The following is a 27,263-nucleotide window of genomic DNA, read 5'->3' on the forward strand; positions in this document are numbered from 1 at the left end:
ATTGACCTGAACATCAGTGGAAATTGTAGTCATCCCTGGACATGTGCTAAATAGTGGCAAACTAAACCATTCTGCTCATTATGCACTCCTGGTTCTCTAACAAAAAGACTAAGACAAGCCTTGCAGGGCTTAGCAGTCCCACTTAGGTTAAGTTCATGACTAGTGTGTCTGGCAAAGTATGACGCTCATTTTCTCCTCCCCTCTCCCTCCCGGTCATGTTTACAGACGGGCAACATTTTTGGACTGCCAAAAACCCCTACAACTTCTACCTGTGGAGATGCTGATATGCCAGCAAAAGGGGAATGGAATGGTAGAAGCTCAGGGTTGTACTTAGCCAGATGTGCTGGTGGCAAACTGAGCCCAAGTGGTACTGCCAGTGCCTGTGGGTGTTGCCTTAGTTCTTTAAATAGAGAATTGGCCCAGAAAGCCAACTGATGGTCTGGTGTGCCCCTTTTGGACACACAGACAGGGTGTTGTCTAACCCCTCAGTACTTAAAACAGTGTATTTTTACATGTGAATGCAATTTCATCTGTGCCCAAGAACGGTTGCATAGTTTCAGAAAGTGTTGTGTAAACTGGGAAAGAAAAAAGTAGAGAGGGAAGATAACAGGATCATAGAGGTGGAGTAAAGCTACACTAACTGTTCATGTGAATGTTGTAAGAGCATGGTTTACTAGTCCTATGACTATTTTTGCCCATCATTGAAGAGCACATGGGATGCTGTGGTAATGCTATCAAGCAAATTTTCTGCATTGACAGATCTTCTTTTAGTGCAAGAATAGCATTAGCATCACTTGAATTTCTAAAAAACAAATTCTAAAAAGATTTCCAAATCTTAAAAAGCTTCCTTCATTTAAATAATCTCCTATTCCTTATATTCAAAGCCTAGCAGCATATTTTATATGTACAAAACACCTAATAGGTAAGATTGGTCTCTTTTGAGATCTATGCCTGTAGCTGAATTCATTTGCTAAAATATTTATAAGCTCTTAAATCACTTAATTCATATTCTGTTTACCTTATTCAAGGACATGAAAGACATACAGTAGAGTTCCATAATTTCCATTTCTTGATGCATTATTTGTTTTCTGGGTGCTTCAGTTCTCAAGGAGATGTGAAACTCTTTTGAAAGGGATCAGAAGAAGAATTGCTGAATGCAGCTTGAATCCTGCAGTTGGTGAGAGCATCACAGGTTTTAAAGGGCACTCTTGGTACATAATAAGATTGAGGAGACTTGGCTGTCAGTCAACACACTTTCCCAGCATTCCCGTGTTTATCACTTCTTCGTCACTAACAGTTGCTCAAGGCGTTAGAAGTGATTCATCATGTTTCTAACTGATTTTGAGCAACAGATTCCCGTTTACTATTGATGGGAACACTTTTCTGATCTGTACAGGATGCTACAGTTAGATATGATCTCTGCTGCTTGAGAAGGCGGGGGGGCACACCATGCTCTGATGTGTCATGATCAGCTGCTATGCGTGCCCTTTAAATGCCTCCTCCCCGCTTTCTCAGATTTTTTTCAGATTTTCAGAATGGGGGAGAGAGGCATGTGTAGGGGGGGGATTGAATCTCTTCGGATTCAGACAAATTGATTTAGCTGAATCTGAAACAGTGAAGGGTGGTTCAGGTAATTCAGATTCAAATTGATGCCAGCGATTCTGAAACGGTCCAAATTCTTTCACCATGCACATGCCTACAAGGGGTTTAAGCAATGAACATGCAATAAGCAGATGCCTGTTTTCATTCCCTTGTTGCCTCCCCCAGAGACTAAAATTTAATTCAGTGTTGCAAATCAGTGGATACAATGTGATTAATCAGCAGTATGTACATGAAGTCCCTTGTTTCCTCTTGCAATCCAAATATCATTTTGTCTTTCCTTAGCCAAAAACCTCACACACCATTCTTTCTGCTAATGTTTCAACTAATACATCCTACCGTACAATTAATTGTCCTCCATGGGGAACTTTGGTGGCAAACAAAATCCATCTGTTGTCCTGTTCTTTCGCTTGGCAAAAGCTGAAATAGCATTTGATAAATTACTAAATATTTTACATTTATTTGCTAACAAAAAGTGACTTCAGCATGAGAATTCTTGAGCCACTGTCTCCAGAGACCCAAAAGTAATACATTAACTGCAGTGGCCATCAAAATAGATCAGCATTTTTGTTAATTTATTTTTACTTTGGAAGTGGCACATATGGTCAGACTCAGAAGCATGTGATATATTCTCCTGGCCGTAGTGCAGCAGAGAGCTAGTCAATGGAAGCCAGATTCAAACTATGCTCTTTCCTGAAACATATTTATTTCTCCTGCGCCCAGGTTGAACTTCCTTGCAACTAGTTCTTGTTCACTGCTTTCAGTGACTGAAATTTAAATTGAATTACTTACTCATAAATGCTACCCTTGCTATGTTTTCCTTCTGAAGTGAATATGCCTTCAGAAATTAAGCACTTCTTCAGAATTTGCCCTCAGAAACGAAGCACTACAGGAAAAAGTTTGTTGGTTAAATGGTTAGCTGTTTCTTTAAGTATGAGGATAGATAAAGAGCACTGCCTGGGGCATTCCTCACAGTTTTGCAGCTGAAAATAGATCTGCAAGGGCAATGTTTGCTTTTAGTCTCTCCTCTTCTCCCACTTGTTACCTCTTCCTACTCTGGCAGAGGAAAGTTGATTGATTATTATATTTATAAACTGCCCATCTTGGCACAGCCATCCCTGGGTGGTATATGACACTTTAAAACCAATAAACAATAAGGAATACAATTAGTTTGAATTAAAAGTTAAAACTACCACAGACCGCAAAGGTGGGTGGACATTGCACTTCTCCCTTCAATTTTTGCACGAAGTGAGAGAATTACATGCTTCCTTTCCACACCTTCTAGTCAGTATAAGGAAGACAGGACGGGACAGGAAGCAAAGACCTGGGGAAGAGAGGAAGCAGGGTGGATTCACAGCTTGAGTTCCCATCTGTGAGATGTTTGAACTTTCCACAGACAGTGATAGAAAGAAAGAGCAGGTGAGCTTGAGAACTGAACCAGCCTTTGATTCATTGTCACATTTAACTTTTCAAATGCAAAGCCAAGTGGCAGCATGGCAGCACAGTTCTCTTTTGAAATGACATCTTGATCTGCCATGGAGGTTCTTAGATAATTGTTTACTTATTGGGATTTTCAGAGGATGAGAATAGGGCATTGAATTTTGACACCAAGACTGCAAATCCCAAAGCTCCTAAATCTGCCAATCATAATAGTCAGATGAACAAATTTTGTGTAGAAATGGTCAGAATGGTGTTTTAATTTTCATCTTCTAATGATCCTTTCCTGTTATAACCAAGGTGGTAGTGAAAAATGTCTTCAAGTCACAGCTGACTTAGGGACCCCATGGGGTTTTCAAGGCGACCAATTATGCACGGGGGGAATAACGCACATTTGGGGTGGAATGGCAGCGACTAAAATCACCGATAACGCACGGTGCCGGCTGCAACCGGCCGCAGCTTCGGTGCATGCTGCTGAAAAAGCCGCGTTAGCGAAACACGGAAGAAAGCGCAGCTTCCGGGTGACCGGGGAGCAACCAGAAGTAGCGCCGGGATCACCGCGTGCATAATCAGGTACTCTGGGTTTTGCCGCCGTCGCGCCCCGTCCCGTGCATAGCCAGTGTGCTTCACATCCCCCCCCCCCACGTTTTCCATGTGACCCGAAATCGCCGTTTCGGCGGCCGTGCATAATGGGCCGGCAAGAGACATTCAGAAGTGGTTTGCCATTGCTTGTCACTGTGTTATGACCCTGGACTTCTTTGGTAGTCTCCCACCTAAATACTGATCAGGGCCAACCCTATTTAACTTCCAAGATCTGATGAGATCAGTCCAGGTTGAGCTATTTGGGTCACAACTGTTATAATAGTACTATATGCCATTTCTTTCTGGCAGCATTCTTAAGGCAGCATTCTTTATTTCATGCCAGCTACAGTTTTATGTTGTCTACACATAATAAAATAATAAAATCAAATCCAGTATTCGAATCTTTGCAGAAGTATTCAGTGTTCAACAAATGTATGTATGTATGCATTTATTTATTTATTTATTTTGAATTTATATCCCGCTGTTCTCAGAGAACTGGCTCACAGTTGGTTACATATAAAATCTCCACAATACAATAATATAAAAACCATCCTGCACACAATTTAATCTGTAACACAGTGGCAGGTGAAACAATCTCAAAAATCCCCCCTCCCTCAATTCCCAACAGCTAGCTCTCAACCCAAACGGTACTGAGGCAGATCTGCTGTGCATCCATGGAACCTGCTATGGAAAGAGAGGGGAAGGTGCCCAGGATGTTCTGACTTGACCAAAAGCCTGGTGGAAGAGTTCTGTTTTGCAGGCTCTGTGAAACTGTGATAGCCCCAACAGGGTCCTCAGCTCTTGTGGGAGCTCATTCCACCAGGCAGGCCCTGGCCCTGGCTGAAGCCAGACACATCTCCCATGGGCCAGGAACCACAAACAAGTTCATACCTGTCAAGAATAAGCCCTGCAGGGAGCATAACGAAATAGATGGTCTCTCAGGTATGTCGAGCCCAGACTGCGAATGGCCTTAAAGGTAAGTACCAAAAGCTTGAACTTGATCCAGAATACCACTGGCAGCCAAGTCAGCTGCTTCAGCATTGGCTGAATATGGGCCCTCCGAGACGTTCCCGTGAGGACCCTGGCAGCCGCATTTTGTACTAGCTGTAACTTCCAGGTCAGGTTCAAGGGTACCACTTACATGCCATAACAAATATATCCTGATACTGCTTGGCGATACTGCTAATTCCCTGTTTCCTAAGCTACTAATTAGTTATTAGTGACAACTTCTTCTGCTTCCATACTTTAAGGAATCCCTGTAGGCTGATCTCTAGAAATCTGATTTTCCTTAAGCTCATTTTCCAGGCCATCAGTTTCATTTCTAACAGACTAGCAATATGTAGAATATTTAGTTAGAACAGTATAGGTTTTCTCTTCATTATAATTTTAAGCCTTTCTACTTTTTACTCATTCTTGTGAGGATGTTTTTAAAAAACTCATCTGTTAAAGTTATTTCTGGCATCTGAAAATCTGACATCATTATATATTCCATCTGAGCCTCCTCCTGCTTGGATGTTGGCTAGTTGGGAGTGATTATAAAATGGAATAATTATAAAGACTAAGTCATGGCAGATTAGTTTAGTTAATAGCAAAAATTAGTTTGTGGGAATGCAAGAAGTATCTTGCAGGATGAAATCAAGGGGTTATTCTAGATTATTATTTGATTCCCAGAAGTAATGGCCTGAACTCAATTTCTTGGGCTTCCATCATCAGTTATTGCATGGCCTTGTGGTACAGGGGTCATATATAGCTGGATTGTCTTGTCCACCCAGGAAAATCCAGCTGTGAATGCTTGCTATAGTGCAATAGTGAACCATCCAACAATGTGTCAATGTAGCCTTAGCCACACTTATATGTAATATGCCACAGTGTTTGTAATATACTACCAGCAGAAACTAAGGACTGTAATATGAAGACAACCATGTCTCTCCTGCGATGACCATTATATATAAATTCCCTGTCCAGAATTGAATTTAGTGATGGTAGTTGATCAGTTTTGTGAGGAAATAAGCCGTTTTATGTTCCATTGTACTGTGTGATAGAGGACTGTTTCCTCATGTTCTTTGTCAGTCTCTCTACACCAACTGACATCCATTTAAAAAAGCAAAGCTCTAATAAAAGTGCATGTAAAAAAGAAATGACTTTGCAAAATGTCTTTGGCAACAGCCTTCCAGTATTTCAACTGTCTTATTAAACAATAGGCTTCTGTTTGGCATTTCCTGGAAAGTGTTTTCACCTATCGATTCACTTTATATATTTGCCTTTCAAATTTTTAAATAGCATTGCTACTGAAGGAAAAGCTGCCTTGTTTTCCATTAATGTTTTTGTAATGCTACTGGGCTTAAACATACGAGCAGTCCTAAGCAAGTCTACTCAGAAGTAAGTCCCATTTTATTCAACAGAGCTTATGTCCAAGAAAATGATTTTGGGATTGCTGCCAAATTCTCTCTGCAATTCTTCTGCAGCTCTGTAATATCATTGCTTTACTGCAGAAGGATAGGAGTAAAGCTGAGAGAACAGTCACTTCCTTAAGGCCACCTCACAAATTTCTGTCTGAGGTAAAATTTGAATTGCTGGCCACAAAACTCACAGCTCTCACTTTTAGTCAGGATATTACACCAGCTGTCACATTATTTGCATAATGTTATCCTTGGAAGGGCGAACGGGATTTACCCTGGAAGCAATTGCGGGGAAGCCCGGCACCACAAAGTCACCGGGCGGATCGGGACTGTAAGTCCCAGAGTTCTCCAGGGCAGCCTGGCAAGCAGCACATGTACTGCGAGAAGCAGGAGTGGTAGTTGGCCTCCTCTTTGCCCCCTCCATTGAAAGGGAGCAGAGCAGGAGGCATGCGCCTCTTTCCCTCATGCGCGTCAGTGAGGAAAACCCACCCACCTATCCATAGGATGCAGAGGGTTTGGTTTGGACCTGGGGAATTGTGGTTGTAGTTTGAATTTTTGTACAACAGAGTTATCATTGTAAAGGAAAAGTGAAAGACACAAAAAGGAAGCAAACCAGTTGTTTTCATGGAAAGAATGTTTATTGTTGATTCTGTTACAATTCTTCTTAATTGTCCCAATCTGTTGGGAAGGTGGCATGGGGAAGATCCCTTTGTGAGTGGGTCAGGCTTGCATGCTGGCCTGCTCTTACAAGGGTGCCTCTATAAGAGGCCAGGGGTAAGCAGAGCTGGGAGGGGGGGAGCTGGACAGAAATGCATTCCGGATGGCAGGGGACCTGACAGAGGTTTGTGCCTCAGTGCAGTGGTCCCCAACTTTTCTGAGGTTGGGGACCGGCAGGGCATTGGGGCGCGGCCCGCGCCCCGCGCCCGCGCGGGCCACACCCACACATCGGGCCGCGCCCCTGCATCGGGCCGCACCCCGCGAGCCGCGACCTGCACATCGGGCCGCGCCCGCACGAGCGCGGCCCACCCCGATTCCCTTTCCCCGCCCTGCCACAGTAAGATGCTTCCTGGGCCGCAAGCTTGCGGCCTGGGAAGTTTTTTACTGCAGGGGGGGCGGGGAGAGGGAGCCGCGGCCCGGCGCCATGGCCTTGGCGGCCCGGCACCGGGCCGCGGCCCACAGGTTGGGGACCACTGCCTCAGTGGATTCCCATGGATGCTGCCATCTCCCTGATACCCAGCAGAACATTGGGGGGGGGCATGGGGAATCTGGTATGGTGACAGTAGGGCCCACGTGTGCCTGCTGGGGAAAAAGGTTGTCTGCCTTGTGGCTTAGGGGGCCACAAGATGGCGGGATCTTTCCTGATGCCATCCAATACTGTTAGTTAATAAAAAGGTTGTGGCCACTTTACACTAAAAAATCATTTGGAGTCCATGTCATTTGTGGAGTGGAAGGTGTTCCCCTGCTAGGCAATACAGTATAAAGATAAAATTGCTTATTAGAGACACTAAGGGTTGACCTACGATAAATAGTAAAAAGGAAATATATTTTCTTGTAAATTTGCCTCTTGATTGGCTCAAACTAGAAAGCCAAAAGCATATGTAAAATGTTTGACATACAAAGAGAAAGTTTAAAAATTAGCCATGGCTGATCTTTTGAATTTGTAAACACTGGTAAACTCATTACAGGTAATACAGTGCACATATTCACCTAATATCTCAGCAGTTGTGTTTAATTTTAAAACCTGACATTCTGGAAACATCTGAGGTTTACTTTAAAAGGTATCGGAAGTTTTAGGAAGATTTGTTCATTTCACAGTTTGGATAGTGGACACAGCTGTTTAACAGTGCCATCCTAAGCAAAGACACCAGTCTAGACCCACTGCTTCCTTGTCCCCTGCTTCAGCAGGGGATTTAGGTGGTATATTTGATTTCTAAGCTGGCAACCCTATGTCAGTTTTAAGAAATACTATGATTAATGTTCAGATAAAGTATATATTATAGACCTCCTGCACACTGAGTGAGTTCTGCGGCCTCTGCATGATCTGATTTCTGAGACAGAGAAAGTTTCTGGGAAGTTTTATTGAAGTGATGTTTCTCTGTTCGTCAGCTCTGGGCCAATGCTGCTGAGTCTTATTAGGAAAATTGTCTTGTAGATTAATGGGAAATTTCTGCATGTCCTGACTTACCTAGTGCTTCTGTTTATACTATGCATTTAAATGTCTTTATTTCATGACAAAAGGAATGTAGTGGTTACGAAGTTTACTTCATGTGCTCTGAATTACTGATTTGAGTTTTTTGTTTTGTTTTGGGGTGTTGTTGGGTTTTTTTACCTCAGCCCCCTCCCCCTGGAAGATCTCCGGTTTAATGGAGAAGCCTGTAAATAAATCAGCAGCATTTTTCATGGCAAGTAGTATCATAGCTCACTTGCTGATGGCGAGAATGTTCTGCAGTTAAAAACGACAACATCACGGAAGCAAGTTCATTTAAAAAATTTGCACCTTAGCTCAGGTTTCTTCAGTAGGACCATAAAAACCATATTAAATATAATATTGAAAATAACATCGAACCAGCTATGAATCATGCTCTTTGACAGTAAGCATGCACCAGTAGCTGCTTTGACAGTTTTTTTTAAAAAATCATTATTTATGTTAGAACTTCAAAAAATATTAATCAGTTTATTTTTTTAAAAAAATGTTTATTTTACTTTATGAAACCAAGGGAAATGAATAATGAATCCCCTCTAGATTTCAGGTTTCTTTTAAAGGTGTGCGCATGGGAAGGTAAATGCCTCCAGGCTTGAGTTTCACAGATGAAAACAGACACACTGTTGTACACTTAACAAGACCCTGTATTGTACCTTTATGGGTCACTGCCTGCGTGCCCCTCCTCAGGCCACATTGCAGGAGACACTTATCCACCTGCTGTACTTAGTAATAATTTTGTCAGTTTTGGCTTCAGAAGCAAATGCGTGACAGTTTCCTTGTTTGGTTTTTCATTCAGGCCCCAACTTTTACAGCTAATATAAAAACACACACATTCTCTGTCTCTCAATCTGTCACGCCCCCCCCCCGCCCAAGTCTTTTTCCAGATGCAAAATATGATGATTTACTGGGGAAAGGCATATAGGTTTGCAACCTAGAAATAGTTTTTTTGATTTCTAAGTTTCACAACTTAGGTGTGAACAGGCTGAAACGGCTGCCCCTCTGGAATCCGACAGGCCAAGTGGTTTCTTTTCCTTGGCAGCATAACCTGCATAATACGGAACACTTTGAAGTTCTCAATGACCTATATATAATACTTGTCAACCACATTTTTTCTTTTCCTTTGTCCTTTCTGGGTCACTGACAGCAGTAGCCACTCATCTCGTGCTGTGATCTGTCTTCCTGAATTGCTCTGAAATCAGAACAAGGTTCCACTAGGAACTCAATGATACATGACACTGTAAACTCTCCACCGCCTTCAGGATTTTATCATTAAAGCTTAAAAGTCCACTGTCTCTGCTGGCTTGAGAATGCTTGGTATTGTTAGGGATAACAGCTGGTTGGACTTCCTGTACTCACCTTACACAAGGCCTTGGTGAAAACACTGCATGGGAGGCCTCCGCAGAGAAATCAGTGAAAGCTTTCCTGCAGAGATGGCAAAACAATACTCCTTTTGACTCTGAGGCCTAGTTCTCATAAGCAGCAGATGAGTTGGTCAGGTTTTGGACTGTGCCACTTCACACGGCAGGTGGAGCTTGCACAATTGAATATCAGGACATAGGAAAATGGCATGTTATGGAGAAGCTGGGAGTAGAGTCCTTCACCCTAAAATCTAATTTTCTCTGTTCAGGGGTTTATGGCCAGAAATTCAATAAGAGGTCATCCCCTGCTGTCTAAAGAGAAGCTGAGAAACAGAGTTACCATTTCATCGTATATTTGTTAAGACGAGTGATACTTTAGGGGTGATGCCTAGGAAGGTACAAATGTCTTGTGCTCTTCCCTCCAAATTTCCATTTATTTCCAGTTTGTGCTTAGACCTCCCAGACCTTAGGGCCACCTGCTACAAAGTCAACAACGTGGGTGCAGAAGTAGATTACTACTGTAGTGCTACAGTACATTCTTCATTTGGTAAAAAATGGATGGGAGCAGTTAGTTTGGGTTATATTGTACTTTGTACTTTCAGTTGATAAGACAGCTAATACACTGTTTATGATAAACATTGTAAAAAAATCGCAAAACAGCAACACAGCCTATAAAAGTTCAAGCCATAAAAGAGATTTGCTCTGTGAAATAAGTGCACTTGATAATCCTAGTACATATACTAGGTTACATGATTGCCTCTATCAGAACAGTCCCTTGGGTCCAAGCACATTCTTGGGTGCTTCAGTGGACAGTATTATCATATCAAAGACTCATAGTCTTCCAAAAGCACATCAGAGCCAGCATCGGTCAGCATCTCAGGAAGGATGTCTTTGATGGACAACCAAGAAACATTTGCTTGTAGGCAAACTCTTTCAAACAACTACAGATCACAACAGACACCAGCCTGATGGGTTGGGGAGTCCATTGGGCCCTGGACCACATGCAGAAGACCTGTTCCTATCAAGAAGCTTCCCTCAGCTTCACTTTTGGAACTGCACTTCAGCCGATACTTCTTCAGTTCCAAGTGAGCTTGGATCAGTCACATTCTCTTAGGGCTGTTTGTAGAGCAGTTCTTTTAGAACTCTCTCAGCCCCACCTACGTCACAGGGTATCTGTTATGGGAAGAGGAAGGCTAGGCAATTGTAAAATGCTTTGAGACTCCTTTGGGTAGTAAAAAGCAGGATATTAAAAAACAACTCTTCTCTTCTTATCATGTCCTGAGCAGCATCCAGCCTCTCTCAGAGCAGAACACATCAGTGGCATAGCAAATGTTCAAGCAGATTGACTCAACTGCACCAGGCAGAATCAGGGTATGTGGTCCTCAGCCAGGAAACATATACAGAAGCCTTTATTGGTATTAAGAACAAGATATGCAAAGAAATACAAAATGATATAATTATGGTAAAACAGAATTTCTCAGTTTCATTAAAATATAATTGATTCTATAAACATTGCCTAAAAATGCTGCACTATGGGAGGTTCATGTAGGAACAAAGCCATCATCAATCTACTGGCAATTACTATTTCATCTCTTGGACTGCAAGGCGAACAAACCGGTCAGTCCTAGAGGAGATCAGCCCTGCCTGCTCCTTAGAAGGCCAGATCCTGAAGATGAAACTCAAATACTTTGGCCACCTCGTGAGAAGGAAGGACTCCCTGGAGAAGAGCTTAATGCTGGGAGCGATTGAGGGCAAAAGAAGAAGGGGACGACAGAGAATGAGCTGGCTGGATGGAGTCACTGAAGCAGTAGGTGCAAACTTAAATGGACTCCGGGGAATGGTAGACGACAGGAAGGCCTGGAGGATCATTGTCCACAGGGTCGCGATGGGTCGGACATGACTTTGCACCTAACAACAACAACATTTCATCCAAATGAGATTGAAAATTGGACAAAGTGTCAGAAATCAGAGAGCAATATGAGGAGAATTTAAAGCAGACCAAAATAATATGAGGAAGGAGATCTGGGACCTTGCAACCATAAAACAATCTCTCTGCTACAGTAATATGGCTAAACCTCCCTAAGAAAACAAAGGGGAAAGAGAGTTTAGCCAAGCAAGCATGAAAACTTTCCCATCTAGTAAGATTCTATAGTGACCAAGTGGGGCGGGGTGGGGGGGGGGGAGATGGCTTTGTATAGTGGAATAATGTTCCATGCACAGGGAGAGCAAGATGAAGAAGGATGCAAAAGTAGAGTTTGGCAGTGTCCTCCAGTCTCCTTACTATGTAAGGAAACATTCCAGTCCCTAGTTCTTCATTTCAGCCTACCATGCATAGATTTCTTTGCCTGCCTGAACTCTGCCAAGACACCAAGATGTATCTGTTATGGTTCAAAGAATTTTAAAGATCTGAGTTCTATTAATGTGTCTAATCCTTCAGAGACACATTTATTTAGGGGCAAAAACGCCAGGATTTGGTGCATAAAATAGCAAATAGTAGCAGTAAAATTGCCTTTAAAACATATTGTGCTCAAATAACTGGAATTAGCCTAGATCTGCATGCAAAGTTTCTCAAAATCTTTTCTGGTTTTGGATAATAGATTTTATAGTTAATTGTGCATGGACTGGAGAAAGACAGTTGGTTGAATAACCTATTAAACCATTTACAGCCTATACACCATATTTCTTGTAACTAAACAAATGTGGAACATTGGGGTGGGTAGCTGACATAAACCATTAACGTACACTGTAGTAGCTCTGTTTAACAAGCTTACGGAATGCTATACAAATGAAAGGTATGGTGAGGTTTACAACTGAAGAATGAAGCTGATAAAATGCACTTTGTGCTGCTGCCAAATGTAGGCGTTTCAAAGTAGAGGGAGGCTGAGAATAGTTTTAAGGAACCAGCAGATACAGGCCTGCAGAGGAGCATGCTTCGGATATTGTTTGTGTCTTGCTCAGTGGGACATGAGCAGCTGGGTCTGGATTTTGGATATGAACTATTCATGAAAAAATCCTGAAAATTGTAGCATTTAAGGGAGACAGAGGGAAATCTAGGACCTAAACAGGTGGTTGGGGCAGGTCCCTGAGAAGGAGCTAGAGCTGGAACTTGGATTATGGGAAACAGCAAATCAAGGAATTGTTCTGTAATCCAGTCAAAACTGAGAGAGGTTTACTAAGGTTTATTTGACTATGATCTTCCTTACCAGCGACTTTTTCAGGAGTGCTCCTCTGCTGTTAGCACAACCTAAGGTCAATGTGTCTGTCTTCTGTTCCTTGCAGTGGTAGATGATTTATTGGACAAATGACCACTTACTAGCCCTCTACATAATAAAGGTTTAAAAAATGTACCTGTCATTTTAAGGAAAGAAAGCTTTCAACCACAAGATGGGAGGATAAAAAAAGCAAGCAAACAAACCGACAAAAAAACCAATGCACCTCCCCAAACCCCAAGAGTTGTGAGCGAGGATGAATCCAGTTAGTCCAGTACCATAATTTCATTAGTCCTTTTCAGATGCTACCACTCTACCCACCAATGGGAGTGAGTGCTACTCACAGTGCTCCTGATATGCACGGTGCTGTTTCATATGAACAGGGCAACATGTGGGTTTCCATGTACATTCTGCTCTAATGCACACAAATGCAAATTTATTCACATGTACCAAAACTATATCCATGATGGAAAAGTCACATGTTACACTTTTCTCGTGAAATGGACATGTCAAAAACATTACAGGGTAGTGTTTGCTTTGGTTGGTTGGCTCCCGATACAAGTAATTTTAATGTTGTTTTGAAACAACAGAACTAGTTCTGAAGCTGTGCCGTGTGACGGCTTGCACTTGAGAATCACTAATATGCTATGACCATTTGATTCTGTTTGAAACTAAAATAGGTAGCATTAAAATTTTACTTTACTTGGTGGTTTTAACTTTCTTGTTGCTGTTTGAATATGTTAGATGAGGCAGATCCTGAAGGACATATGCATGAAGGGTATATGGGGGTATCTATTTCATCAAGATGTATTTTAATTCAAAAGCATAGTGGAAGAGATGATGTGCAGCAGTGTGACCTCATGCTTCCAAAATTAATGGTACATGAAATATCATTATTGTAGTCTGTAGCATTACATGAAAAATCAGGTCCCTCCTGAAGCTGGACAGTGGTAAGTTGGCTTGGCTGGTGTTCAAAGAGTTGCAAATGAACAAAAGTTCTAACACATTGCCTTTATTCTGATTTTGTTTATGGATGTGTAATAACTACATCCAATAAAGCAGAAGTGTAGGTTGATGGATAATCTTACCCTGTCTTGGCAGCTTTAGCTGGACAAGTAGTGGCCACAGCATTCCTGACCTCCTGGAAGGAGGAAGGGCTATTTATGGTTCAACAGTACAAGGCAAAAAGGGGTGCTAGACTGATCAAATCTGACGCTGTGTTGTGGCCAAATTTTATGAGTAAAAAAGGTCAGGCAAAAAAACAATTATAACTTGCTTTCTGAGTAACCGTATCCCACATACCTATGTGAACACTAAGGATATTTAACCACAGTATTATTTTAGTTCTTCTGTCTTCTCATCATATTTTTGTCCTATCCTTCCTTCGTGGAGCTCAGGATTGCATATATCATTCCACCTCTCCATTTTATCATCACAGCTGTTCTGTGAGGGGCTTAAATGCACTCAGTGAGCTTCTTGTGAAAGTCGGGGTTTGAACTTTATCTAACTTGCTACAGTACTTTGGCTCTTCATTCCCAGAACAGATTTTGGCCACTAAGATGTTACATTATTACTGGCCTGGTAAATCTTTTTTCTTCCTTCCCTTCGTTGATGATGATTAATTTGATTTGCTAGCCACCCCTCTCAGCACTCAGCAAGCTGGCACATGATGGGTTACACAACGACCCAGATACAATAACACCCGATTAAAATAATCCCATACAATTTTACAGAAAAAATATAACATGGCGGTAAAAAGATATAAGCCCTCCCTATAACAGAATGACTGCCAGCTGGGGTGACGAGTACAACAACTGGCCACGCCAATGATGGTACTGGCGTAGTAGCATGTCTTCCCAAGGGGGGAAGGGGGGTGTAGTGGCATGTCTTCTCAAGAGGGGGGCATACAATCTTCCTTCAGCACTGGCCTCATCCGTAAACTTGGTAGAAAAGTTCCATCTTGCAGGCCCTATGGAACACAGAAAGCTTTCCCAGGGCCCGCAAGTCTTCTGGGAGCTCGTGCCACCAAGTAGGGGCCAGTACCGAAAAGGCCCTGGCCCTAATCGAGGCCATGTGAGCTTCTCTGGGGCCTGGAATGACCAACAAGTTGGTACCTGCAGAGCACAAGGCCTAGGATGACAAGCAATTACTGAGATACATGGATCCCGAACTGCAAAGGGCCTTGAAGGTCAAAACCAAAACCTTGAACCTGATTGTGGCTGCAACTGGCAACCAATGCAGCTGCTTCTGCACAGGCTGGATATGGGCCCTCCAAGGCAGGGGTAGTCAACCTGTGGTCCTCCAGATGTTCATGGACTACAATTCCCATGAGTCCCTGCCAGTCCATGAACATCTGGAGGACCACAGGTTGACTACCCCTGTTCCAAGGTATGCCTGTGAGGACCCTAGCAGCCGCATTTTGCACCTGCTGCAATTTCTGGGTCAGAGACAAGAGCAAGCCCACATAGAGCGAGTTCAGAAATAAATTCTTGAGGTGACCGTCACATGGATCACCATGGTTTGGAAGACAGATAGGGCATTAGTAGCCATGCCTGGTGAAGGTGGAAGAATGTCTGGCAGGCTACTTTCCCTGTGTGAGTGGGGGGGGGGGACACCTACCAGTACAGTAGTGATGATGAGTGGGCTGGGCCCACTCTGAAGCTGAGCTTTGCATGGATTCTGAGGCCTACGTTATCTGTTGAGTGCTTTTGGGTGGGGGAGCCAGTATAAGCAGTTTCTCTTTCAATGGACTTCACTGGCATGAGCAGAATTCTTTTTCTTCAAATGCTGTCCTTGTACATCAAACACCAAGACAGAAGGCAAAGTTGCCCACAGTTGAGCCCATAAAACACCTAATTGACCTGGCTAGCCAAATGGAAGACAGTATGAGATTTAGAGATACAATAAAATGTTTGATAATGCATTTTGTGCAGACTTGTCTTGTACTCTATAGCTTGGGTACAAAAAGTTAACCTTAGACCAATAATTTTCAGATCTGTGAAGTCATAAAAAATGCTATGAAGGGCACAGTAGAAAAAGCTGCTGAAAATTTCTTGATGGTGCAGAATTTCTTCTACCAGACACACAATTACGAAACCACTTTATAGAAGGATTCCAGGGAATTTTTTTGACATGAAATGATTTTTAAACTGCTAGTAGACAAACTTACCCTTTATTCCCACTGCTCCCAGTTTCATGGTTTTGGAACCGCATCATCTGTAAGAAGTTGGATTAACACAAATGGGGAAAAAAATTAAAGAATGCTCCTTACACAATTTGAACTTAAATAGACCTTTGGTTATTGCTCCTTTACGGGAGTGACTGTGCGGGTCATCGCAACCCTGAGTGGCAGCATCAGAGAAGTGCCACAATGCCAACAACCTTGGGACACTGGCGTTCAAAAATAGCAGGGTTGTTGATTCCAAAAAATTTAGTTGCAAACTGGAAATAAACCTCTAGCTTCCCTCTTAGGAGGAGGCTAAGTTTGTCCCTCGTCACTGATGCCAGCAGGACCCAAAACACTTGGATTCAAATAAAAGCATGAGAGAAAGAGACTGTAGCTCAAAGAAACTGAGCTGGTACTTTCAGTAAGATCTGCAGTGTTTTCCAGGCTAGCCATTGAGTCCAAGAAAAAGGAAGGCAATGTCAATATGTTTCTTGTGTGTAGGGAAATGTGCTTTTTGAAATGAAATGATGAAACAGATTGTTTTTTCATCACTGCAAGTTGTGGTGTCTGGATAGTAACAAAGTTGTTGTGAGTTTTCCTGCCTATGTACTTTTCTGGTTTTCTGCTTACAGACAAACACATTGGGTGCTGAAAATAGCTCAAATGCTTCTAGGACAGTAGCAGCAGCTGAAATTCTTTCACACTGTCATTTCTTTCTAATGCAGGTTCTTGTTCTTCACCTAAACTTAGACCTTTGGAGAAGCCAAAGATTAAACAGGGACTAAATCAACAGGAACTGAATGTACAAGGACAAAATATTCACATCTGCTTCTGAAAGAAAAACAAGAAAACTCGTCTGACTGGTAACTTTCCCCCCCTCCTTTATGTGCAAGTTAAGGATTTGCAGTTTTGTCCAGGATTCATAGCTGACATTCCTTGGTCATTAATTAACATAGTATGAGAACCTGTCAGAGATGGGGTTTCTGCACTGAAAAGGTTTGCACGGGTAGGTAAAAATGTTGACATGCTTAGGTTATTCAGGGGCAAGAATCGGTGTCTACATTTATATTGTCTTGTTCAGAAAGTTTGAGTACTTCAGAAAACTTGATTGAATGTTAACCATGCAGCATGTCTCCCTTTTTATAGGAGATTAAGAATGTTTTTCTTTAAATTTCTTTGGTCTGATTTCTATAATGAAAGAAAAGAACAAACACAGACCTGACAATTGTTTTGTTTGTAACTGCATTTGACCTTCAGTCCTTCAAATCCAGTATGATACAATTCACTGCTGTTTTACAAGAAATTTCATTTCTGTGGAATAGCAATTCACTGATAGCCAAATTGGGACAGCATAAAAGCCTGAACAGGCATTAAACAACAAGAGTACCACAAAAAGTGGGATTTGTTACAGAAACAAGAGTACCACAAAAAGTGGGATTTGTTACAGACACATGGGAACAATTTCTTAGTAATGAAAAGGCAGAAATCCCGTACTGTTATTAACTCTTACCAGGCCAAAAAGCCTCCGGAAGACCCATTATGCACGGGGGTTGTAGCGCACATTCGGGGTGGAATGGCGGCGACTAAAATCATGGATAACGCACGGAGCCGGCTGCAACCGGCTGCAGCTTCGGTGCATGCCGCCGAAAAAGCCGCGTCAGTGAAACGCGGAAGAAAGCGCAGCTTCCGGGTGAGCGGGGCGCAACCAGAAGTGGCGCCCGGATCGGCGCGTGCATAATCGGTTACTCTGGGTTTTGCCGCCGTCGCGCCCCGCCCCGTGTATAACCGGTATGCGTCGCGTCTTCCCCCTCCGCGTTTTCCATGTGACCCGAAATCGCCGTTTCGGCGGCCGTGCATAATGGGCCGAACACACAAAACAGGCCAGACTGCTTAAACAAGAGTATCACAAAAAAAACCAAAGGGATGATTTACAGACACTTGAGAACAATATTCAAAGCCCATTCCTAAGAACGGGCTTTGAAGGCCGCCTCCCCCCGTCGCTGCCTCACCGAGGTGGCAGGTGTGCTCAGCAGGCCCTGGGGACACCATTCCCAGGCCTCCCCCCCCCCCGCCCAGCTGATGGCACGGCTTCCCCTGCTCAGAGGGCCCAGGGGAAGCCACGGCATTGGCGGGATGGGGTGGGGGGCCCACAATGAGCATTAAACAAGCAGGCTGGAATGAGCAGGCCCTGGGGAAGCCATCTGTGGCTCCCTTCCCTGGTGGCGAGCCCAACGGCCGGACTGACTGCCTACTCATGGCGGTCGGTGCGGCTTCTGGCCAGAGCTCTGGCTTTGCGCCTTCTGATTGGGCCCTCACCTTACTGGCTAGAACTTCTATCTGTCCTTTGTGCCTTCCAATTGGCCCCTCCCCCAGACCAGTCCCACCCACTCTCTGCCCACTAAGGGCTTAGCCTTTTATGTAAACAGCAAACGCTGTTTACAGATGAAAAAGTGGAACTCTCACCCCTTTATTAACCCCTTCCAGCCAAAAATGCCTCTTGAACACCCCAGAACAGGCATTAAACAAACAAGAGTATCACAAAAAAACAGTGGGATGCAATAGAAGCATTGAAGAATGATATTTTAGAAATTCAAAAGTGGAACCCTAACTCCTTTATTAACCCATTCCGGTTTAAAATGCCACTGGAACACTCCAGGTCAAGCATTAAAACAAGCAAAAGTACCACAAAAATAGGGGAATGCATTACAGACACTCAAGGGCAATATTTTTGAAGTGAAAAAATGGAACTCCCAAACTTTTAGTAACCCGTTCCAGGCCGAAATGCCTCTGGAATATCCTGGAACAGGCTGAAATGGACATTAAACAAATAATAGTACCTCAGAAAAAAGTGGGATATATTTAAGACATGCTAAAATAATATTTTGGAGCTCCAAGTGCAGAAATATTGTGTACATTAACTTGTTTAGGGCTAAAATAACTCCAGAGCAACCCAGAACAGGCTGGAATGAGCATTAAACAAGTCATAGTACCTCAAAAACCAATGAGATGCATACAAAATTTTGGAAATCAAAACAGAAATATTATGCACAGATTAACTTTTTTCAGACTGAGGAAGTATCCCAGTTAACTGGCTGCATTCCAAACTGAGCAGAAATTTCCAGAGAGGTGCTGGGTAGTTGTTGCTCATGGGTTCAGGAGTGAACAGAACAAATCCTGGGTCAACTTAAAGGCTTCACATTTGCAGTGCCTCTCCCAGGAATATGAAGCTTCACAAAACTTGCTGGGCACATAGGGGGCATCCCAGGAAGAGGAGTTGCATGTAAACATATTGTATATCTACTTTTAGAGTATCAAAATATTGTTCTGGAGTACTCTTAATACGTTCCACTTTTTTGCGGAACTATTTGTGCAATAGATCACTTCAGTGGTTGTGCAAATGAAAGTCGCAGGGCATACTCAGAAATAACATACTAATTTTGTTTAGATTTGATAGTGCAGCATCAGAGCTTTCTAACCCCTGAAAGAGTCTTTTCATTTCCAATACATGATCATCAAAGAATTCTCCTTCTTAATAAAGCATGCGGTACAGTCTCCTAATTAGTCTGGAGGAGTAAGTCCATCCCTTTTTAACAAGAGCTAACTCCAAAAGCATTAGCATGTCATGGGCAGACTATTGCCTTAGTAAATCAGGGTATTCAGCTGTACTCACACCTGAGATGTTAACTGTAGAACAGCCTTTTTCAACCGTTTGACTGTGGAGGAGCCCCTGAAATAATTTTTCAGATTCCAGAGCACCAGAAGTGATGTCAGCTGGCCACGGCCCAGGCTATGCTCCCAGAACTGAAGTGCCTACTCACACCTCCTTTTGCTCCCTCCGCTCCCCTTTACTATTGCTATGGAGACTCTGCCTCAGGTAGCCCAAAATGAAGAGTAGGAGCTAAGAAGACAGCCTAGACCCCTCAGCACCACACCATTTCAGAGCTCCCACAGACCCCACTTCAGAATTTCCATGGACCCCTGGGAATCCTTGCTGTAGAGGCTTTTACATCTTTCTCTGTACGGTTTTCACATTCCTGTTTGAGCTCCTGAGAGGTGCTTGCATCTCGAGCTACAGGAAGTTCTTCTTCCCCAATTTTGATTAATTTCCCAGCTCTCACCACCAGTTTTAGGCAATTGAGCCCTGTCTGAAAAGTTGTCCTTCTTCAAGCAGATGGGTCACTCATGGCTACACAACAATAGAGATCAATCTGTGCTCTTCAAAAAGGGAGGAAGCAGGTTGATTTCTCTGTTTAGTGACTTCTACCAAGAAACTATCCTGTTACTGGACTGCAAGGAGATCACCATGTGCCAAAAACTTCAGCTGCAACAAACATGCATGTCTTTTTCCAAAAAATCATAAATTCATAACTTGAAGGATATTGATTGATAGATTTGTGGTAAAGTCTTAATATCCTGAAAGTTGGCAGAGTGGCTGGCTTGGCTGATAAGCACAGTGGGCAGCTGAGTGCATGTGATCAGAAAACAATAAAGAAAAACACATTTGCCAAAAATATTTATTAGTAGACACATGAAACGGTAAAAAGATTCCTATTCTAATCTAAATAGCTGGATGGGGAGAGATGCTGCCTCCACCTTCTCTGCACTCACCACGTTGCAGGCTTGAAGAAAGAAGGAAACAGAAACTTAACCCTCTAGGAAAGGGTCAATATTCCTATGTATCTCCTTAACTCTAAGGTAAAGAGAATTCCTTTTTGCAGGTAAAGGTAATGAGGCGTCACTTTGGAGAGAGTTATTTTTAACAGGAACTGCCCTTGGTCAATCAGAGAGAGTATAAAGGACTCCGTTACTTACCTGCTGATCCTGACTCCCAGAGATTTTGCTGGTTGACTGGCTGAGGCTGACTACAGTGGCTTGGCTAGAGAGAATCTCTGATAAAATAATATTTACTTTTTCCTTTTTTCTCTTATTTTTTATTTAAAAAATTTTTTGTCTCATTCTTTGAATTTTTATGGATTTGCGGGTGGCTGTGGGTGAATTGTGATTTTTTAATTTTCTTTCTCTTTTGGGCTTTCTGGTTTTTAATTTTTTTTTTTAAACGTAACATTCTATTTTGATTTTCTCTTTGGATTCTGCTGGGCCAACATTCCAACTAACATGAGTCTGAGAATATTCCCCCTCTTACTATGGAGGAACCAATTTATAGCATTTGCACATGGTTTTGCTTTCTTGAATGTTGCTCTAAATCGAGAGGTCCAAGATTAGTTTGCAAGGAAAATCCACAAATAGAAAGTCTTAATCTGCTCAATATTGCTTCTTAGTTATAAAGATTTTTCTTTTTAATGGCTTAGAATTGGATCTAAAACTTTTGATTATAGCCCTCTATCTTGATAGCTATTAAAGATGATCTGATGATTCAGTGGTTTGACAGCTGTCAATGATTATCTAATATCAATTAGTTTGACAACTTGTTTGCAGTCAAAGCTCAGGTAATTGACTTCAGCTGTTTACAATTAACTCTTACCCCATTCAGCTGGGGACCATTAGCGAAGATTTATTTCACTATGGTGGCTTGTGGGTCCACATAATGCAACAGACTGGATCCATGCAATGCAGGTTATTACACTGCTTGGGAGCAACATTTTTTGTCTGTGCTGGTTTAATACATTTGGAATGTATTAAATGCATGGGGAATAATTCTTCTAGATCAGGGGTAGTCAAACTGCGGCCCTCCAGATGTCCATGGACTACAATTCCCAGAAGCCCCTGCCAGCATTTGCTGGCAGGGGCTTCTGGGAATTGTAGTCCATGGACATCTGGAGGGCCGCAGTTTGACTACCCCTGTTCTAGATATTGTAATGGCTCTGTTTGTATTTTCTTTATATTTCATATCTTTTCAGATGATATCTGCTATGACAAAGCAGAGGTGAAACAAGGTATTCAATACTGGAACCTTGTTGCATATTATTGCAGAATAATATATGCAACTGGAATTTTAAAAAGATCACATTCATATGCACTTTTTAATTTTTGGTGGGTTTTGCCGGCTATGCCATGGTATTTTTTCTTATACTGATGCTGTAACCATTTCCTGTGGCTACCTATAATTATTTGTTTACTAATTGGTGTCTTTTTCCCTCCTTAGGCCAGGTTGTTATAGTGGTTGCTGTTTTCACTTTATAGGTTAAATCTAAATTTTTAGTTTTCACCCAGACCAGGAAATGGGACCCACTTCTATGGTCAATTAATAGATCTAATATTGAGCAGATTGAGACCTTCTACTTGGGGACTCTGTTCTTGGCAACTTAATGAAGGGGGGAGCATAATCTCAGAGTCATGTTAGTTGGAATGTTGGCTCAGCATATTTCTCTTATGGGCAAATCAAAAGTTTTCTTTGATCAAAAAGCATGTCCTAGAAACTGATTGCAGTAGTTTGTTCTTAAGAGCCCACTGTGTTTGCACACCTCTGTCTTTTCGTCTTTCTTTTCCAAAATCTTTACACGCCCCCCCCATATGTACTATCTTACTATCCCCTGATATTGCAGAGCTCTCTTATTCACAAGATTGAATATTATGCCCCAGTGGTTCTACAGAGGAGATATCTGAATATGCCTTATTGTGATAGAATTTACCCTTGTGGTCTGGATAGGATTGATACATCTTTTTATGTTTTCTTTTTTGATAATAATAATAAATTAGACTACACAGCCAATTTTTTTTTTACAAAAAAGCAAATGAAGAGACCATGAAGTGTATGGTATTGGTTTCATAAGAATAAGTATTCTTAAGCATTTGTATTGCATCAAAAATCAGAGTCTCAGTGCTTATGGTCCATTACTTCAGGACATTGGTTTTATGGCATTGGGAAGACTGTTCTCAAGTATCAGTAATGCATTCTGCTGTTTTTTTGCAGTTCTTTTGTTTGTTTAATACCTGTTTAATACCTGTTCAGCTGTTACTTTGCCCCAAACAAATTTATATTCTGACTTGTTTTGATTTCATGTTTTAGGCTGAGCAGATAAGGAAACATAGTAGGTTTGTTAGAATTATTTCCATTCCTGCAGTGATGTGGTGCCACCTAGGAAAAGCTTTATCACTTGACTATGTAAACATGCCACCCTCTTCTGTTATTTTTGCTTCAACCCTTCCTTTATCTTCTCACCTGGGTTAGGAAAAGGGCATTAGTTACCTCCCTGCTCTCCCTACTGGCCTTTATTCTGACTACTGTATAGCAGTGAGGCAGACAGTGAAAAGGAAAATACTGTCAGTTTGGAAGGTTACTCCAATGAGGTTCTAGATGCAGATAAATAACTATGTGTGTATCACATGCATTTGTACATGCACAGAACAAGAGTTATCACTACCCAATCATGGAAAGTGCTATCAATGTCAGAGAAAGAAGAGCAAAGGAAATAAAACCTGTGTTATGTTCCAAGACTTGAAAAAGAAAGGCACCTTTGAAATGAGTACCTTTGAAATGCACTAAACCAGTTATAAAAACACATGTAGGTGTTTTTCTTACCAGGTGAGTTCAGATAGATTTGCCTTGGCAATGGAAAAATAAGCATTTTTCAAACAATACTTTATGAAATTCTTTAATTAGTTTTTGTGAAAATTATATTTGAATCACTGGAATTATGCACCAAAGAATGTCCCCTGCATGGTAATTTTCCAGTTGATCAATATTTAAATGCCCTCACATAGCTTCCAGCCACAAAAATCACATGCATATAAACTTGTTCCCAAATTAATGCTGTTTTACCCTAGGATACATTTGTATAGCCAACTAATGCTGTTCTAGCAAGTCTAGCAAGAAGTGCTGACCCAGCCTGAATTGAAGGAATATGAACACAAAACTCTAATTCTTCTAAATGAAGGAGAAGTCTCAGGAGAGGAATGGAATGTCTTTCTTTTAGTAAATATACCTCCACATTCATGGAGAACAGACAGTAACATTCTGTGCAGTTTGCTTCATGGACAGTGTGTCATTTGTTCACTCTCCACTGGTGGTGTCAAATATGCTAGTGAAAAAATAATATTATCCTCCATTTACATTTTTTTTATTTTACTTGCTTAAGTCACTCCTAGGTCTGTAGGCCTCCAGAAGCATAACACTGTTACTTGTTGTGTGGTTAATAAAAGAAGCACTCAACATAGAAGACTTCAGCCAAATAAATGAACAGAAGCAGCTAGCAGCATAAATATACATGCATGTATCAATAACAGTTTTACAGTGGAAATGTCCCGTCAAGCAAGAACTCTCAGACTCCTTCTGAATGTATTTCTAGTACAAAGCAGGCATCTACCAAATGTTCACTTTTGTAAAGTTTGCAGCTTGGAAATGCAGTTTATTAAATCAGCGGTTTGCCTCAGTAATGCACAGACCCCATAGACTACCAGCTTTCATATTTATTTTAATGGAAGGTACAGTCTCCATTATGGATGGGAAGGTCTCTTCCTTTTTATTCCCATAATGCTCAGCTCGGTACTCCACACCTCTTAGAAAAAGAATTTCTAAAATTAGTTTTAAAATTTGTGTATATCCTGCCCCATCTCCAATGGGGATAGAAAGCAGCTTACATTGTTCCCTTCTGTTCTGTCCTCACAGCAACTGTGTGAGATAGTTTGGGGCATGAGTGTTGGAGCATACAAAATATGTTACAGTTTTTGCATTCCTTTTGTTCATTTCCTTCTCTTTTCTAGTCTGGCTTACACATGATAAATCTCTGAAACATAAACCAGGTCTTGATGTGGTTGAAGTCTAACCGTGTCACTATTCTTCTTGGTATTCCACTGATGATAGTGAACAGACATAAAAATTTAAAGTGCTAAAGCAGTGGTCCCCAACTTTTTTATCACTGGGGACCGGTCGATGCTTGACAATTTTACTGAGGCCCGGGGGGGTCGTCTTTTGCCAAGGGACGCCACCGCCGCCGCCACCTGAGCCCCTGCTCCACTTGCTTTCCCGCTGGTGCCCCTGACTTCCCACCACCTGCTGGGGGGCGCTGCCAGCAGCAGTGCCACACTGAGGGGGAGCCCCAGCCATGGCAGCCACTGGAGAGCACCAAAGGTGAGCCGGCGGCAGAGTGGTAGAGCAGTCCCCGAGGCAGCAGCCAGGGAGGAGGACGAGGAGGAGCCGCAGCCCAATACCGATTAATCCAGAAACTGGTACCAGTCTCCGGACCGGGGGTTGGGGACCACTGTGCTAAAGCATTCACCAAGTTCTGTTCAAAATTCAGAAATATGTTTTGAAATTAGTTAAATCTTTTGATGGTTGTACTTTGCCATGCAAACTTTGGCCCAGTCACACACTCAACCAAACCTATGCAAGATATAAATAAAGTGCATCAATAAACTGATGATTCTTTAAGAATTATGTCCCTTCTCCATCAAAGAAGGCCTTCTGGTGCCTTTCAAAACTGTAATGTAGCTTACCTTCTTACTCCCTTTTGGGAATAAGGAAGTGAAACAATATAGACACCTGAGATTCTCTATTAATTCCAGAAGTATGAAATTTATTTATTTGTTTGTTTGTTTGTTTGTTTGTTTGTTTGTTTATTTATCATACTTCTATACCGCCCTCCCCAGAGGCTCAGGGCGGTTTACATTATAACAGAGAACCATACATTAAACAGTCTGTAGAACATGTACATCGATAACCAACAATTGCAACCAAACACAACACAACACAAAATAAGGAAGCATTCATTCAGTGGCATTCTTGTGTTCTTGAGACCTGGCAAAAGACTTTCCAAACAAAGTGTCTGTATTTTGTGAATTTTTATTGTTCTCCATGCCATATTCCAAGGCCATATACACTATCCTGACTTTGTCTAAGGAATGGCAGGTTAAATGGATCTATGTAGCGTCTGAGTGTTGAAGGTAAGTGTATGTTTGGCAACTTTGTCCTTTCTGGGAAGGTGAAAACCTCTGATCAGGGCAAATACAGAGCTGTATTTGAGATGGCTGTACAAGTCCTTCACACACGTTCATTTGAACTAAGATTTGCATTGAACAAAAGTCATAAATAGGAAACTGCTGCAAGGATATAGTTTCTTGAGAACTCTTCACAGGCTTTGAATTATATTTAGACATAAAATCAGCAAGAGGGCTCCCATTTCAGCGTATTCAGAACAGTGATATTTAGAACATGTTCCAAGTTGAACTGATTTCAGTGATATTTCCCACTGTTTTATGGAACCTGCTCAAAGGCCCTTAATTAGGGGTTTTCATTTCAAAAGTCATTAATGCTCACTTCAGTTATAAATCTGTCTATGTAATCTGTATATATGCCTTTTACTATTCCTATTGCAAGCTATTGTTATATAGGATCGAAATGTAAACTTACACATAAGTAAAGAGTTATTTATACTGAAGTAAATAAAATACCTGAAGTTCCTGGTGATTGGTGGGTAGATGCTGAGGATCTCAGCAGGATATATTACTATAGATTCTTCCCTCCAAAGCAGCCGTTTTCTTCAGGGGAACATATCTGTTTTTGTGCTGCTCTTTGACCTTAAAATATAAATAGTTCATTCATTCTAGGGGAACTGATCTGTTTTCTTGAGATCAGCTGTAATTCTGGGAGATCTTCAGGTCCTACCTTCAGTTTGTAAACCCTAATCCATGAAACCCTGGAGTTTCTTGAGGGTCTTGGAAGGGTTTCCTGAATGGGTAGGAGTAAATTAATTTTAATATATTTTTTAAAATTGTTAAACATTTATTGTGTGATATGACAATATATAGTCATATCAACCTGCCCCCTCCTAAAATGGCCAATGATGGACCTGGAGGAGGTGGGAAGGGGAGGGGCCCCAGATGGGTATGTACATAGCTATGCTTCCCAACCATATACTGCATATCACTTCTGGAGTTTCTCAAAGATTGAAGAATATTACATGGGTTTCTCAATGCTAACAAAATTGAGAAAGGCTGCCCTAATTTTCTTGGTCAATTCCAAGTTATTGTTAGGTTTTCTGCAGATTTTTTTTTTTAAGGAGGGGATTGTTTCAGCAATTTTCTGCATACTGGTGGGGGGGGGGGGTCAACTCTAGACTACCACTATGCTGTGTTCCCAAAGGGAAGGAGAGAATAGATCCTGGCTAGTAAGCAGCTCGGCATTTCCCATTGTCTGATTTCCATTTGCTCAGTCCAGTGATTATTCCAGTTTCATACATGAGCCTTGCAGCAAAGGTGCATAACAATATCCTGGCATTACCAAGCTTGTGGTCGTACTCAGCTGATTCTACCCACGTTGATATTGCTGGAGGCAAAGTCAGCCTGGCCTAACAGGCAGATCAGGTTGAGATTGATTTGGGAAGCCAGTGGGCATGTGTTCCTTTAGAATTCCTG

At 41.9% G+C, this 27,263-nt stretch overlaps 1 protein-coding gene across 18 annotated transcripts in view; it reads left to right on the forward strand.

Moving 5' to 3' along the window:
• SORBS2 (sorbin and SH3 domain containing 2) overlaps positions 1–27,263 on the forward strand; it is a 269,623-nt gene that overhangs the window by 91,543 nt on the left and 150,817 nt on the right. For 12 of the 18 annotated variants that reach the window (XM_077302175.1, XM_077302170.1, XM_077302181.1 and 9 more), the window contains exon 2: positions 16,679–16,816. The exons of the other annotated variants lie outside the window; for them this stretch is intronic. The gene's annotated coding sequence lies outside the window, so the exon portion shown is untranslated. The remainder of the gene's footprint in view (positions 1–16,678; positions 16,817–27,263) is intronic. 18 annotated transcript variants of the gene reach the window in all.

Source organism: Paroedura picta, chromosome 10 (assembly GCF_049243985.1).
Source record: "Paroedura picta isolate Pp20150507F chromosome 10, Ppicta_v3.0, whole genome shotgun sequence".
Classification (NCBI taxonomy): domain Eukaryota; kingdom Metazoa; phylum Chordata; class Lepidosauria; order Squamata; family Gekkonidae; genus Paroedura; species Paroedura picta.